The following is a 12,455-nucleotide window of genomic DNA, read 5'->3' as shown; positions in this document are numbered from 1 at the left end:
GCAGACCCCATAGATCCTTCCCTAAAAATAGGGAAAAAGTAGATTTTTCAACAAGGCTTTTGTCAATATATTTCAACCATTAAATAAATCTGGCAGTGCACAAGTATTTCGAATTATGCATTAATACAAAGTGTTTTTCACTCTGCTTGTGAAAGGTGAAGTCACCAACACAAATCTTCTTGTCCTCAGACTCCCCGCTCAATGTGCAGTGAGAGCTGCACCCCTGGATTCAGGAAATCCCCTCAGGAAGGAAAGGGATCCTGTTGTTTTGACTGTACCCCCTGATCTAGGAATGAGATTGCTAATGACACAGGTAAGAGTAACTGCTCTGGAGCAGTTGTCCAGCTCTCTTTTTTCTCTAATCCATCTAAGAGTAGAATCTGGAACAGAAAAGCAAAAATAAATTATTTCTTCCCTTGTTTAGCAATTTAACTCTGTATCAGTACAGTGTGATAAATCATACTCATCCTTTCCTGAACCATATTTGAGGGTTTTTTTAAATTTCCTCTTGCTCTCCAGGGGATGGGATGCAGACATGGTCTATGCCTGTGCTGTACTCTCAGCCATTTACATTCTGTTTTTTTTAGAAAGGTTCTCCATAAATTGCCTAGGCTGACCTAAAACTCGAGGTCCTCCTAGGTGAGAATATAGGCATGTGACACCACAGCTGGATTCTATGATTGATTTTTCTACATACAGTGAGAACATTATGTACCCAACCAATTATGGTGCACACCTACCATCCCAGTATTCTGGGAGGTTAAAGCACAATAACTTTGAGGTGGAGGCTGGTATTCTTGTGGCAGATCTAGTGAATAGCTGGGTGAGGACTCATCATAATGTTTTGGAAGACTGCCTGTCCATTTGAAAGTACTTGGGGGCATGATGCCCTGAATATTTGACTATAATTCGGAAATACAGTGACAAGAGAAAATTTTCAGTACTGTGTCAAAAAGCAGAAATATAGGGTCCAAGAGATACATCAGTGGTATACACACCTGTTAGTCAGGTGCAAGGTCCACAGTTTGATCATACACACCTGTCAGTGAGGTGCAAGGTCCACAGTTTGATACCTGATATAGCAGAAAAGAAGAAACAGAAGTGGAAGAAGAGGAGGAGGAGGAAGAGGAGGAGGAGGACGGGGAGGATGAGGACGAGGACGAGGAGGAGGAAGAGGAGGACGAGGAGGATGAGGAGGACGAGGAGGAGGATGAGGAAGAGGACGAGGAGGAGGAGGAGGAGAAGGAAGAGGAAGAGGAAGGGGAGAGAGAGGGGGAGGAGGAGGGGGAATGAAAGTTAGACAGACAGACAGAGAGACAGACAGGCAGACAGAAAGAAAAAAAGATGAGCTGAAGGCTTGGGGAACAGGGGGATATATTGGGAGAAATACATAAAAGGCATGTGCCTTTTTCTGTAATAAGACTTTTTTAACAATTATTATGAGCCATACTTTTCAATTACCTATTGCATAGTGACATGAATAATCATTAGTGCCACTGAGCTGTACTGGTTATATTTACACAGAATATAGAATATGATAAATGATCATAGCTACACGTTTCTTTATTTTTAGTCTTTATTTATTTACATATTTGGTACAGAGCTGCAGTACACAGCTAAGATTTGTAGTGATCCTCCTGTCTCAGACTCCCCAGCACTGGGATTACAAGTGTGTGCCACCATGCCCAGTTTCTGTGGCTGGTTAGGGGCAGGGCCAGTAGGGCGTGCGGTACCAGGGATCAAACCTGAGTCCTCACACTTGCCAGGCATGCATTTAGAAAGCTGCTCTATCTCCCTGACCCCTACATGTTTCAATGTACAATAATTTTTTCACAGATCCTCTAGCATCTCTATTATATCATGTGGGTATAAATTGTGGTAATTTCTTCAGATGATTAACAGAAGTATAAAATATAGAAACATCACAATTTTGACTGTAAGTGAGCTACAAAAAATGAGGCTCAAGATTATTGAAAAATGAAGAATGTGAGGATGTATTTTGTGTGTTGCACCCAAAAGTAATACTGAAGATTTTTCAGTACCATAAGTATCACTTTGGAGATAATTGAACTGGGAAAATTACCTCTCAACTCTACAATATTTACTTATGTTTGTGGCATGGATATTTAGTTTTATAATCTGCAAGCATAATTGTCAATTAGTTATGAAATATAATGTTTGATGATATTGTATACAAGAGAGATCCTTTGGGTGCATATAATCATAATGGATTGTGGTAACTTGATATGTGTTAATTTATAGAGAAAAATGCATCCCAAACCAGTTACTTCTAGTTTAAGAAATATATTCTTGGGCAGGCCAGATAGCTAAGGGGGCTACAGGGCCTGTCTCTGCAAGGACCCGGGTTCAATCCCAAACTTGTCTTACCAGCCCTGCCCCCAGGGCGTGCTGAGATGGCAACTGAGACTGGTCATGGTAGCGCGAGTCTGTAATCCCAGCACTTGGGAGACCCTATATTAAATATATTTTTAAAAGTACAAAAAAATCTTCAGTGAACTGTGGCTGATATGCTACATTGAAAAAGAATTTGTTTAATTGATAATATTACTTAGAAACACTTTAGTGGAAAATGAAACCAACTGTATGGCCAAATGTGTACCTGATATAGATTTAATAAAGAGGCTGAGTCCTGAACTTGAATATTTTATCAGAAACTAGCAAAAATAAAACTCAACAAAAGTAAACTAGATGAAAAGGAACAATATGAAAAGAAATCTTAAGGAAATTTAGATAGGAAGATAGATGATCCATGGAGAGACACATCGATAAATAGAATAATAAAGGCAAAATTGATTCTGTTTCAAAAATGAATACATTTTAATATTTTCTCCAGGAACAAGAGAAATATCACAAAATAAAAACTATTATTCATACATTTCTCATTTGTACAAATAAGTAAGAAATCTTTCACATAAAAATGTTAGATTTTGGCCCTAGCCTTCTAAGGTCAATTAAGACTCAGGACATATGAGAACTTGTACTGTAACATGATGTAACTCGGTAATGTCCCAAATGTTCTGATCAAGGAGATTATGGGGCCAAAGAGGGAAGTGATCGTTGGTGTGACTCTCTAAGGAGAGTCACATGGAGAGAAAACACTCTCTCAGGCTTTCACAGAGAGCACACTGGCCAAGCAATGGCCGTGACTCATCCACATGGCTGACACTGACAAAGGTTCTACAATCTGAGGTACAGGATCTCAGGAGAATTCCTGAGGGGATTTCACTGACCTTATCAGACCCAAAAGCTACAGCTCTTGTTGCATAGGTCCTGCTTTACCTTGGTCTTAACCATCCAGAAGGTAAGTATAAAAATGAAATATAAGAAATAAAGCCATGCTGTTATGTTGAGCTGTGGGGGACTCAGGTCAACAATTTCTGACATTGCCAGTTAAGTGGAAGACCCAATACTATGATGGGCTACGGAACTCTTTTAGAATATTTTGCTGAATTAATATACATATAATATTCAAATAACGGAACTAAACGGAAAAAAGGGATACAGATGAATGTTCATTTTGTATCTGTGTATTCAAAATGTTTAGGATAGATATATAGCTACATTCTCTTAATGAATAAAGGGATTTGTTTTAATAGTGTTTGCAAATAGGATATCATGTCTGCATCTTGTACAGCAAATAACCACTAGGAAGAGAGTATGCAATGTGTTAATTATTGAAACTGTCCTACCAATTTGATTTGAAACTGTCTCATTGCTATTTGTTTCTCAATAAAATTATGGAAAAAAATAAAATAAAAAATGTTAGAAGATTGGACATCAACTTTTGAAACTGTGCTTAAAATTGAGAAATTCAAAAGAAAATAGCAACCCATCCTAGGGAAAATAAGAAAAATTCCACAGTGTCATATGTATTATCATGTAAAATCACAACAATATTTTACAAAACTTTTCATAGTACCTAAAACCTCAGAGGTCAAACATATAAGCATTGAAGATCATATTAACCCTGATTACTCAAACACCTTTTCAAAAATGGAAAACTGAAGAGATCATGATTTTCTATGAAGAGCGAAAGCCTGGCTCCAGTGCCGCAGGGCAATAGTAGAAGAGCCAGTCCTACCCTGCCCTTTTTTGGTTGCACGCTAATTGTGATGGGGACCTGGATGGTAATCATCTTTGGCTTACTGAATATATTTGAGGGCACTAATTTCCCTGGAAAATACAAATAAAATAACTAAAATATAACACATTGAGCATCTTTTTTTTTTTGCTTAAAGCTAAAGAACGACAATAACAATTCTTACTAAATTAAAAGTTGGACAAAATTGTATTAATTTCATAAATAATATTTCTTGAGTCCAAAGCAGGCATTCTATTTTGTCCTTCGATGTGTAAAACAAGAATAAGAAAAACATTCTCAATAGGGCTATTTCTAAAAAGGAAAACCTGTTTGAAAAGTACCAGAAGTATTCTTTTGGAAATTTTGTTCTTTTTGAAACTACCTAGCTCTGTCGCTGCTTCATTGCTCTGCAATCTGTTGTTGAACCCTGTAACCATGAAATCATAACCAAAAATTCAGTATATCTGAATGAGACAATCTCCATGACCGTTAATCTGGTCTCATAACAGAGTGTCCTTAATCTCACCATCTAACTGCTAATCTCACCCTGTGAGCTGACCAGGGCACAGCCAGGCTGTCCTTCTTGCCTCTGTACCTCCTGCTTATGTATCATATAAAAACCCTAGGTCATAATCACTCACTACCTGGCTTTGCTGATGGGGAGTGAGCCTGGCCAGGACCAGCAATGCAAAATAAAGGTGCTCACTGCCTCCAGATTTCCTTGGTGTTGCTTCTTTCGCAGACTCAGTTTTGCAACAACATTCTACTAGCAATGCACAGAAAGACATAGCTAGTACAGTATTCTCTTTTCTTTTTTTATTTACTATAGGGGCTCTCGCATTTCACTACACAGATCAGACTCATAGTAATGCACCTGTTTTCAGGCTCCCAGTGCTGGGATTACAGGCACATGCCACCATGCCCATTTCAGTGTACCCTTGTGGTGGGTCTGACATGGCATGCCAAAAATGCAACCCAGGTCTCTGCCCTTGTCAAGGCAGTTGCTTTAGTCCCATGAGCTATCTGGCCAGCCTCTAATACAGTATTTTCAAGCAAAGAAATAACAATCAAACTGTTCTCAGAAAATACTTACTACAAATGACAGCATCCTGTAATGTTAGTTGTGTGTATATATAAAATACTACTGATTTAATAAATTTATAAAGTTCTAATTGAATGATTTATGTTAAAATGCTCCTCAAATTTACTTATGTAATATTCAAAGATAAAATTATGTATGATCTTTGTTCCATTTTAAAATATGAAATGCTGATCAATTCTTTAAGTGTTTGCAAACATAGTAATGATAAATTAAAGGAAAGAATTAACAAAAGTAAAACTTAAATAAGTTGTTGAATAAAATGTGTTTACATATGGAAGTTTCCTTGAAGAAGAATCACTATTTACAAAATTGATACAATGACACTAGGTAATTTTAGCCAAAATTCAATTATGACTTTGGGTGTAAATTATGACCTTTTATGAGGTGACAGTTCATATGTTTCCTGAAATGAAATGCTACTAGAATGATCTGATTCATTAAAGTTATGAGATTATGGTAGGTTTTCCATAATTGCCTGCAGATTCAGGGAGAAATCACAACAATACATGCAGAGATTGTTTATTACAGAAGCATTCTGCTTCGTGAAAAGAGAGAACTGAATTTATGAGTGTAGCAGACTAATAAACAAAATATTGTCCATGGCATCACAAATAAGGTGGCCAGTATCAAGGAGTAGTTGCTTCTTATATAACATTTTCAACTGTCTAGAGAACCTGTGAAATTTTCCTCAAGTACGAGCATCTTGGGGTAAGGGCTATGAGTAAGTAGAAAAAACTGAAATTGTTGTGTTGATAACTTTAATTTCTCATTAGATATGGAACAGTGTGTGACATGTCCAGATCATCAGTATGCCAACATTCCAAGAAACCACTGCCTCCAAAGGAATGTCACTTTTCTGGCTTATGAAGACCCCTTGGGGAAGGCTCTGGCTGGCACTGCCCTGAGTCTCTCTGTTCTCACAGCTGCTGTTCTTGGGCTCTTTGTGAAGCACTGAGACACTCCCATCGTCAAAGCCAACAACAGGGCTCTCAGCTACACCCTGCTCAGCTCCCTCACCTGCTGTTTCCTCTGCTCCTTGCTCTTCATCGGCCGTCCCAACACAGCCACCTGTATCCTGCAGCAGACCACGTTTTCAGTTGTGTTCAGTGTGGCTGTTTCCACTGTCTTGGCAAAAATCATTACTGTGGTGCTGGCCTTTAAGGTCACTGCACCAGGCAGGGGGATGAGACAATTGCTGGAGTCAGGGGCACCTAACTACATCATCCCCATCTGTACCCTGATCCAACTCACTCTCTCTGGAATCTGGATGTTGACAAATCCACCCTACATTGACACAGATGCTCACTCTGAATACGGCCACATCATCATTGTGTGCAACAAGGGCTCCCTCACTGCCTTCTACTGTGTCTTGGGATACCTGGGCTCCCTGGCCCTGGTGAGCTTCACTGTGGCTTTCCTGGCCAGGAACCTGCCTGACACCTTCAATGAAGCCAAGTTCCTGACCTTCAGCATGCTGGTGTTCTTCAGCGTGTGGGTCACTTTCCTGCCCGTGTACCACAGCAGCAAGGGGAAGGCCATGGTGGCCATGGAGGTCTTCTCCATCTTGGCCTCTAGTGCAGGGTTGCTGGGCTGCATTTTTGTCCCCAAGTGCTACATTATTTTGTTAAGACCAGAGAGAAATTCTCTGCATGGCTCTAGAGATAAAAAAGTATAAAACATTTTCATAGTAAGAAAGCATTCTAAGTTAAAATATATGCTTTTCTAAAATCCATAATGGCTCAGAGGTGAACCTTTAGTATTATTTTCAGTTACATATTTCATTACTAGCATGGAATTTACTTCAATTACCAATGGATTCATTTTTTTCTAATTAGTCCTAATGTTCCTATCCAAAATTTTTCATTTAAGTGAAAAATTTCAATATCTTTTTGAATCTTATTTTGAAAAGAATTAGTTCATGCCATAAAATCTATACTAAGTCCTTATTTTTAACCTTAACTTTGATTCAGTTCTCCCTTTTATGTCTTGCACCACGTGACTTTCTCAAGTCATTTGTGCTCATATTTAATATGCTAACTTTCGTCTGCACATCATCACATTTCATAATTCTCTTTTGTGTTTCATTATTTTTCCTTTTTAGATTTATTATGACTCAAATATGTTACTATAGTTCACTCTGATAGTTTCATATTTTCTTGCTCCACTTTATCTTTTAATATTCCTGGAAATATATTTGAAGAAATTGTCTCCCTTTGTCTTTTGAGTCCTACGGTCAGCCGATCACTTGTATTCACTCCTCTTGAATTAAAGTGGAGCAGAAGACATTTTTGTCACAAAGTCGCACATCCATATGTGTGCTAGACTTGTGTTTACTCTCTAGAGTAGCTCTATTCTTTAAATATTTTGTAAGATTTGTTATATTAAAACTAAGTGTTTAACATGAGAATATCAGAAAAAGAGTATGGCATTTTAATATTTATTATGTTTATGTAAAATCATTAACATTTTAGACATTGATTAGTTACTGATGTAAAAAAAATCTAACAAGGGCAACAGACTTAAACATGCAGACTAGAAAAAGCAGGCCTAAGTTGTCTTTTGTCATAGGTACCTGAGAGAGGAGGTGTCCTGAAGCTCCAAAAGCAGCAACCCGAGCCGCGAGCCAGGAGAGCAGGGCAGGCCATTGGAGGCGGCGTCCCCAGAGGAGGAGCAGTTGCCCCTTTCCGGCCTCCAGATGGTTACCCTTTTAAATGTCTGTGTTCCATGCTGGAGGCGTAGCATGAGGCAGCGGAAAGGAACAGTGGGTTTGGCCGCTGGCCTCTAGGTCTAGACGCACCTCTCCACCTAAATGCAGTTCTGACTGGCAGCGGGAGAAAGCAAACAGTTGAATCAGCCACCCAACAGGCCAGTTGGAGAGGTTTGGGATTGTGACTTGTGGGACTCTGCAAAATTATTGCTGAGCAAAAGACTGCCAGAACAGTGCGGACCGGCTGGACCAGGTGCACAGAAGTCTTCCGTGGACTGGAGGAAAAACTGGAGGAAAAAGTGGCATATAAGGCACAGCCCTTGCCACCAGCATGGAGGTGGTCCGGTGAACGCGCTGGAGTTTAGGCTCGACAGAGAGGCAGGCGGCTGAGGGCTTGTTCCTCTCTCGCATTTTCCACTCGCTGTGCCTCGGAGACGTTTTCAGCCGAATCAACTTGTGATCCCACGTGTGGCATCTTTCCAAAGGAGCCAGCTCCTAAAGGCAGGCGCGTCTGTCTAGGGCCAGCGGCGCGGCGGAGCCGGGGGCTGTGGATGCTGCGTGCGGAGCGCTGCAGGCCAAGGTGAGGGACCGAGGCCTCCTCCGCAGCCACCGCCAAGTCTGTTCGCACTGCTCTGGCTGCTGTCGCCACACCATGTCCGCGGCCACCTACACGGACTTCGTGGCTGCCCAGTGTCTGGTTTGTATTTCGAATCGCCCTGCAGAGCCGGAGCGTGGGAGCGCTAGGACGCTGAACGACTGTGACTACCTGCGCGCGAGGTGACCAAGGAGCACAGTGGCCTGGGGGAAACCTGGAGGGATGAGTGCACCCTGGTCACCCTGGCCAAGAGCTTGTTGAACCTGAACAAGTACCGACCCACCCAGATCCCTCGGGGTGCAGAGACAGTCTGGAGAGTCACGATGAGGCTGTGGGAGCAGACAGCTACGCGACCACAGGATCTGGGTTGAGTCCTCCCCTCAGCCAGGAGGAGAGACAGGATCCAGGCAGCGCGCCCAGCCTGCTCTCCGGCTCCACCCTGGGGTGGCTGCGAAGCGGCAATAAGCCTCCGAAAAGAGGCACAAGTGCCCCTACAGTGGCTGTGGGAAAGTCTGTGGAAAATCCTTCAATCTCGAAGTCCATTACAGAGTGCATACAGGTGAAGGATCCTTCCCTGCACGTGGTCCTCCTGCCTTAAAAGGTTCTCCCGCTCAGGTGAGCTGACCCGCCACTACGGGCCCCACACTGGGGAAAAGCAATTCGGCTGCCCACTTTGTGAGAGCGCTTTCTGAGGAGTGACCACCTCACAAAGGGTGCCTGGCGTCACACCGAGTTCTACCCCAGCATGATCAAGCGGCCGAAAAAGGCGCTGGCCAACCGGATGTGAGGTGCTACCCACCACTGCCAGGGAGGGATGGACCCCGAAGGACAAAACTATTCCCAGGAAACAGGCCGATGGACACATGAAAACCCAGCCCCAGAAGAGGCACGCTGTGACAGCAGGAGGTCACTGTTCTGTGGTCAATATTCTGATTTTTAATTTCTGTGCTTTTATTGTTACAATCGCACAGTAGCCTAAAATCAAAGGCAACGCTCAGCCCCCTTCCATTATTTTTCGGGGGGTAGGGGGAAGGAGTAAGGCCAAGACTGTGGTAAGATTTCCAGTTCAGAGGGCTGGGGAGATGGCTCAGCAGAATAAGTGCTTCCTTGGCAAGCACAAGGGTCTGAGTTCAGTCCTGGTTTCCTCAAATAAATAAAATAAAATAAAATTTCCAGTTCACATGGGTGTACATATGTCGGACTGGGTGAGTTGACTCTTGGTATCACACGTGATCTTGGGCCTTTATGATTGCTGTCTCAGCATTGTTCCTTACCTTTTAATGTAACAACGAGTGTGCTTCTGGTTATTAGCAAAACCACTCTCTTGAATCACGTTAACTTTTGAGATTAAACAGAAAAATAAATCCTGTAAAAAAATTAAACCTGAAATGTACTTCTATATGATGTACAATGAAAGCACCAATAGCAATCTACCAAAAATAAAATAATTCACTTTTTACACCTAAGACGGTTTTCACACGTGACCACAACACATTCAACACACATGTAATTCTTACACTGACAGTGCATATGTCTTGCTTTCCTGGCCTTTTTGTAGGGTATTCTTGACACCTCATTGGGCTTACTGTTTTGTCTGGAGGTTCTTATTATATGATGCAATGTGTATTTTTTAGAAAGATAAAATGACAATAACAAAATATGAAAATCTTGATATGTATCTGATATTTAGAACAAATATCAACATTTTTCTTATCAGCTTTGTACTCACTTAAAAATCCTAAGAGAAGGGTCAGGGAGATGGCTCAGTAGAATAAGTGCCTGCCTGGCAAGTACAAGAACCTGAGCTCAATTCCCAGCTCTGCCAAAAAAAGAAAAAAAAATCCTAAAAGATAATATCAGAAAATAAAAACCTAGGTGAACTAAAATAAAACCACAAAGAAAAGTCTATGACACAGTGAATATTTAACTGTCACATCCAAGGCAGTATTCACACATGACAATTCCATGTCCCTTCCACAAGTATCACTTACACTGATAGCACAGATGTTTCTGTCCTGTTCTTTCTTTTATGGTATATCTGATATCTTTTTGGTGTTACTCTTCTTGTAGGCTGTTGTAGTCAGGGTTTGCAAGGGGAACAATATAGAACACACAATTTATAGGATTATGCTATAATAGTCACCCAAAGAGTCATGTACCAACAGTGTACAGGAAATCTGTTCACACACTTAAGACTAAAAGAATCCATCAGAGGTCCTGGATCACACAGCGATGTCCCACATAAGTGCAGCTGAAGATGTGGAGCCCATGACAATGAATGACCCCAACAAGGTCAACTGCATGCCAAGTGCACACAAACAATGTCCCATGTAGGCCTGTTTGAAAGACTTGCACTAGGGAGGCCCAAAAGTCAGTGGTGGAAGCTAGAAAGTAGGACCTATGCTAACAGGCTGAGAAATATAAACTGGAGTTAGAAAGAAGTGCTTGTTAAGAACCAGAGCTCCAGTGAAAGGTATCACAGGCAGCCTCAGTGACAAAGAGATCCTGAGGTCTCCTGAGAATGTGAACAGCCAAGTCTACATCAAAAAACAGCATGACAAGCTTCTCCAGGACATTGAAGAGCGCATCATCTTTTCCCTCTGGTGCCAAAAAGAGATGCTTAAGGTATGGCCCAGAGCTCCCCTAAAGTGAACTGTTGCCATTCTCACTGACAACAAAGTCCTGAGCTCCTCCAACAATAAGAATGGCCATGTTCATATCAGGAAAGCCAGTATGACAAGATCCTCCAGGATAACCATCAGCTCCCTGACAACTTCTGTCCTTTTCAAGTTCTGCTTCTTCTTCTGCTCACAGCAATATATATTTATTCATTTGTGTTTTGGGAGGTTTTGTTCAAAGCAATAGTCAAAAATCAGATGATCTGTCCATAAATAATTATGTCTCTCCATTTTTCAGAGGTCCCATACCCATGTGTATGTGTCAGTGAGGTACACTCTTGAAGAATTTGCACCACTCCAGTGGCTGCCTAAAAATTGATCCAAGAATCCAAATTTAAACCCCAAATGATCAGGAACACTTGACTTCTGTCAAACTACTAGACAGCTATTGAAAAACTTTAGAACTCTTCTGTATTTTATAACTTTTAACATAAAGATTTCTCATGCATTTGGTTATGTCTCTCTATCTATCATTCTTTTTGTAATTGTAGTAGATTGGTTTCTTTGTTGGCTTGTTTTACAGACACCCCATTATTGGTCTATAGAAGAGGAACTGGTCTTTGTATGGTGATTTTTGTGCAATGGTATTTTGCAGAATGAGTTCTAAACGGGTCATGGTAATTTATAGTTTTTGTGAATAGAGTTATACTATCAATGAAAATGGTTTGTCTAATTTCCTGTTTGAACAGCTTTCTATATTTTCTGCTCCTAATTGAACTGTCCTAAGTTCCAGTACATTACTGATTGTGTCCTGTGAGTACACACACTTATCTTCATGCTGACATTAAAGAAATGGTCTTCAGATTTCCTGATGTGGCACAACATCTGGTATGGGCTTGCTGCGTATGCACTCCTTGCTGTGTTGAAATAAAATGCTCCTGTACCAAATTTATTTAGGACTGTTTTCATGACAGAAATGTTAACACTGTCAAGGACTTTTTTGCATACCTTTGATGATCAAGTGTTTCCTATTCTTGATTATGTTTGTGTAGCTCTTTAAAGAATATTGAGGGCCACCCAAATACTCAGCATATTAAAATGCCTGCAAACAGGTGCAGGGCAGAGGGTTCTATCCCCAGGCCTGACATGCTGGCTCCACCCCAGGGACATGCTGAGATGGCAATTGAGACTGGGTGTGGTGGTACACGTGTATAATCCCAGCTCTTGGGAGAATGTAAATAGGTAGATCACTATGAGTCCGATCTAGTAGTGAGGCCCTGAACATCCTGTAGACTCTTCCCTAAAATACAATAAATAAATAAATAAATAAA

The 12,455-nt window shown here is 41.1% G+C and overlaps 1 long non-coding RNA gene and 1 pseudogene across 1 annotated transcript; both read left to right on the top strand.

The window, feature by feature from the left end:
* Window positions 1-5,787: 5,787 nt before the first annotated feature.
* Window positions 5,788-11,437, top strand: LOC111814319. The gene is made up of 3 exons (XR_002819338.1): window positions 5,788-5,799; window positions 10,923-10,936; window positions 11,321-11,437. It is a non-coding gene; the product is annotated as an uncharacterized LOC111814319 (long non-coding RNA).
* Window positions 8,564-9,293, top strand: LOC101569455 (annotated as a pseudogene).
* Window positions 11,438-12,455: the final 1,018 nt, after the last annotated feature.

The sequence above is a fragment of the Octodon degus genome, unplaced genomic scaffold (genome assembly GCF_000260255.1).
Source record: "Octodon degus isolate 3935 unplaced genomic scaffold, OctDeg1.0 scaffold00290, whole genome shotgun sequence".
Lineage (NCBI taxonomy): Eukaryota > Metazoa > Chordata > Mammalia > Rodentia > Octodontidae > Octodon > Octodon degus.
The sequence above is the reverse complement of the archived record's forward strand: the minus strand, read 5'-3'. Positions and strand labels throughout refer to the sequence as shown.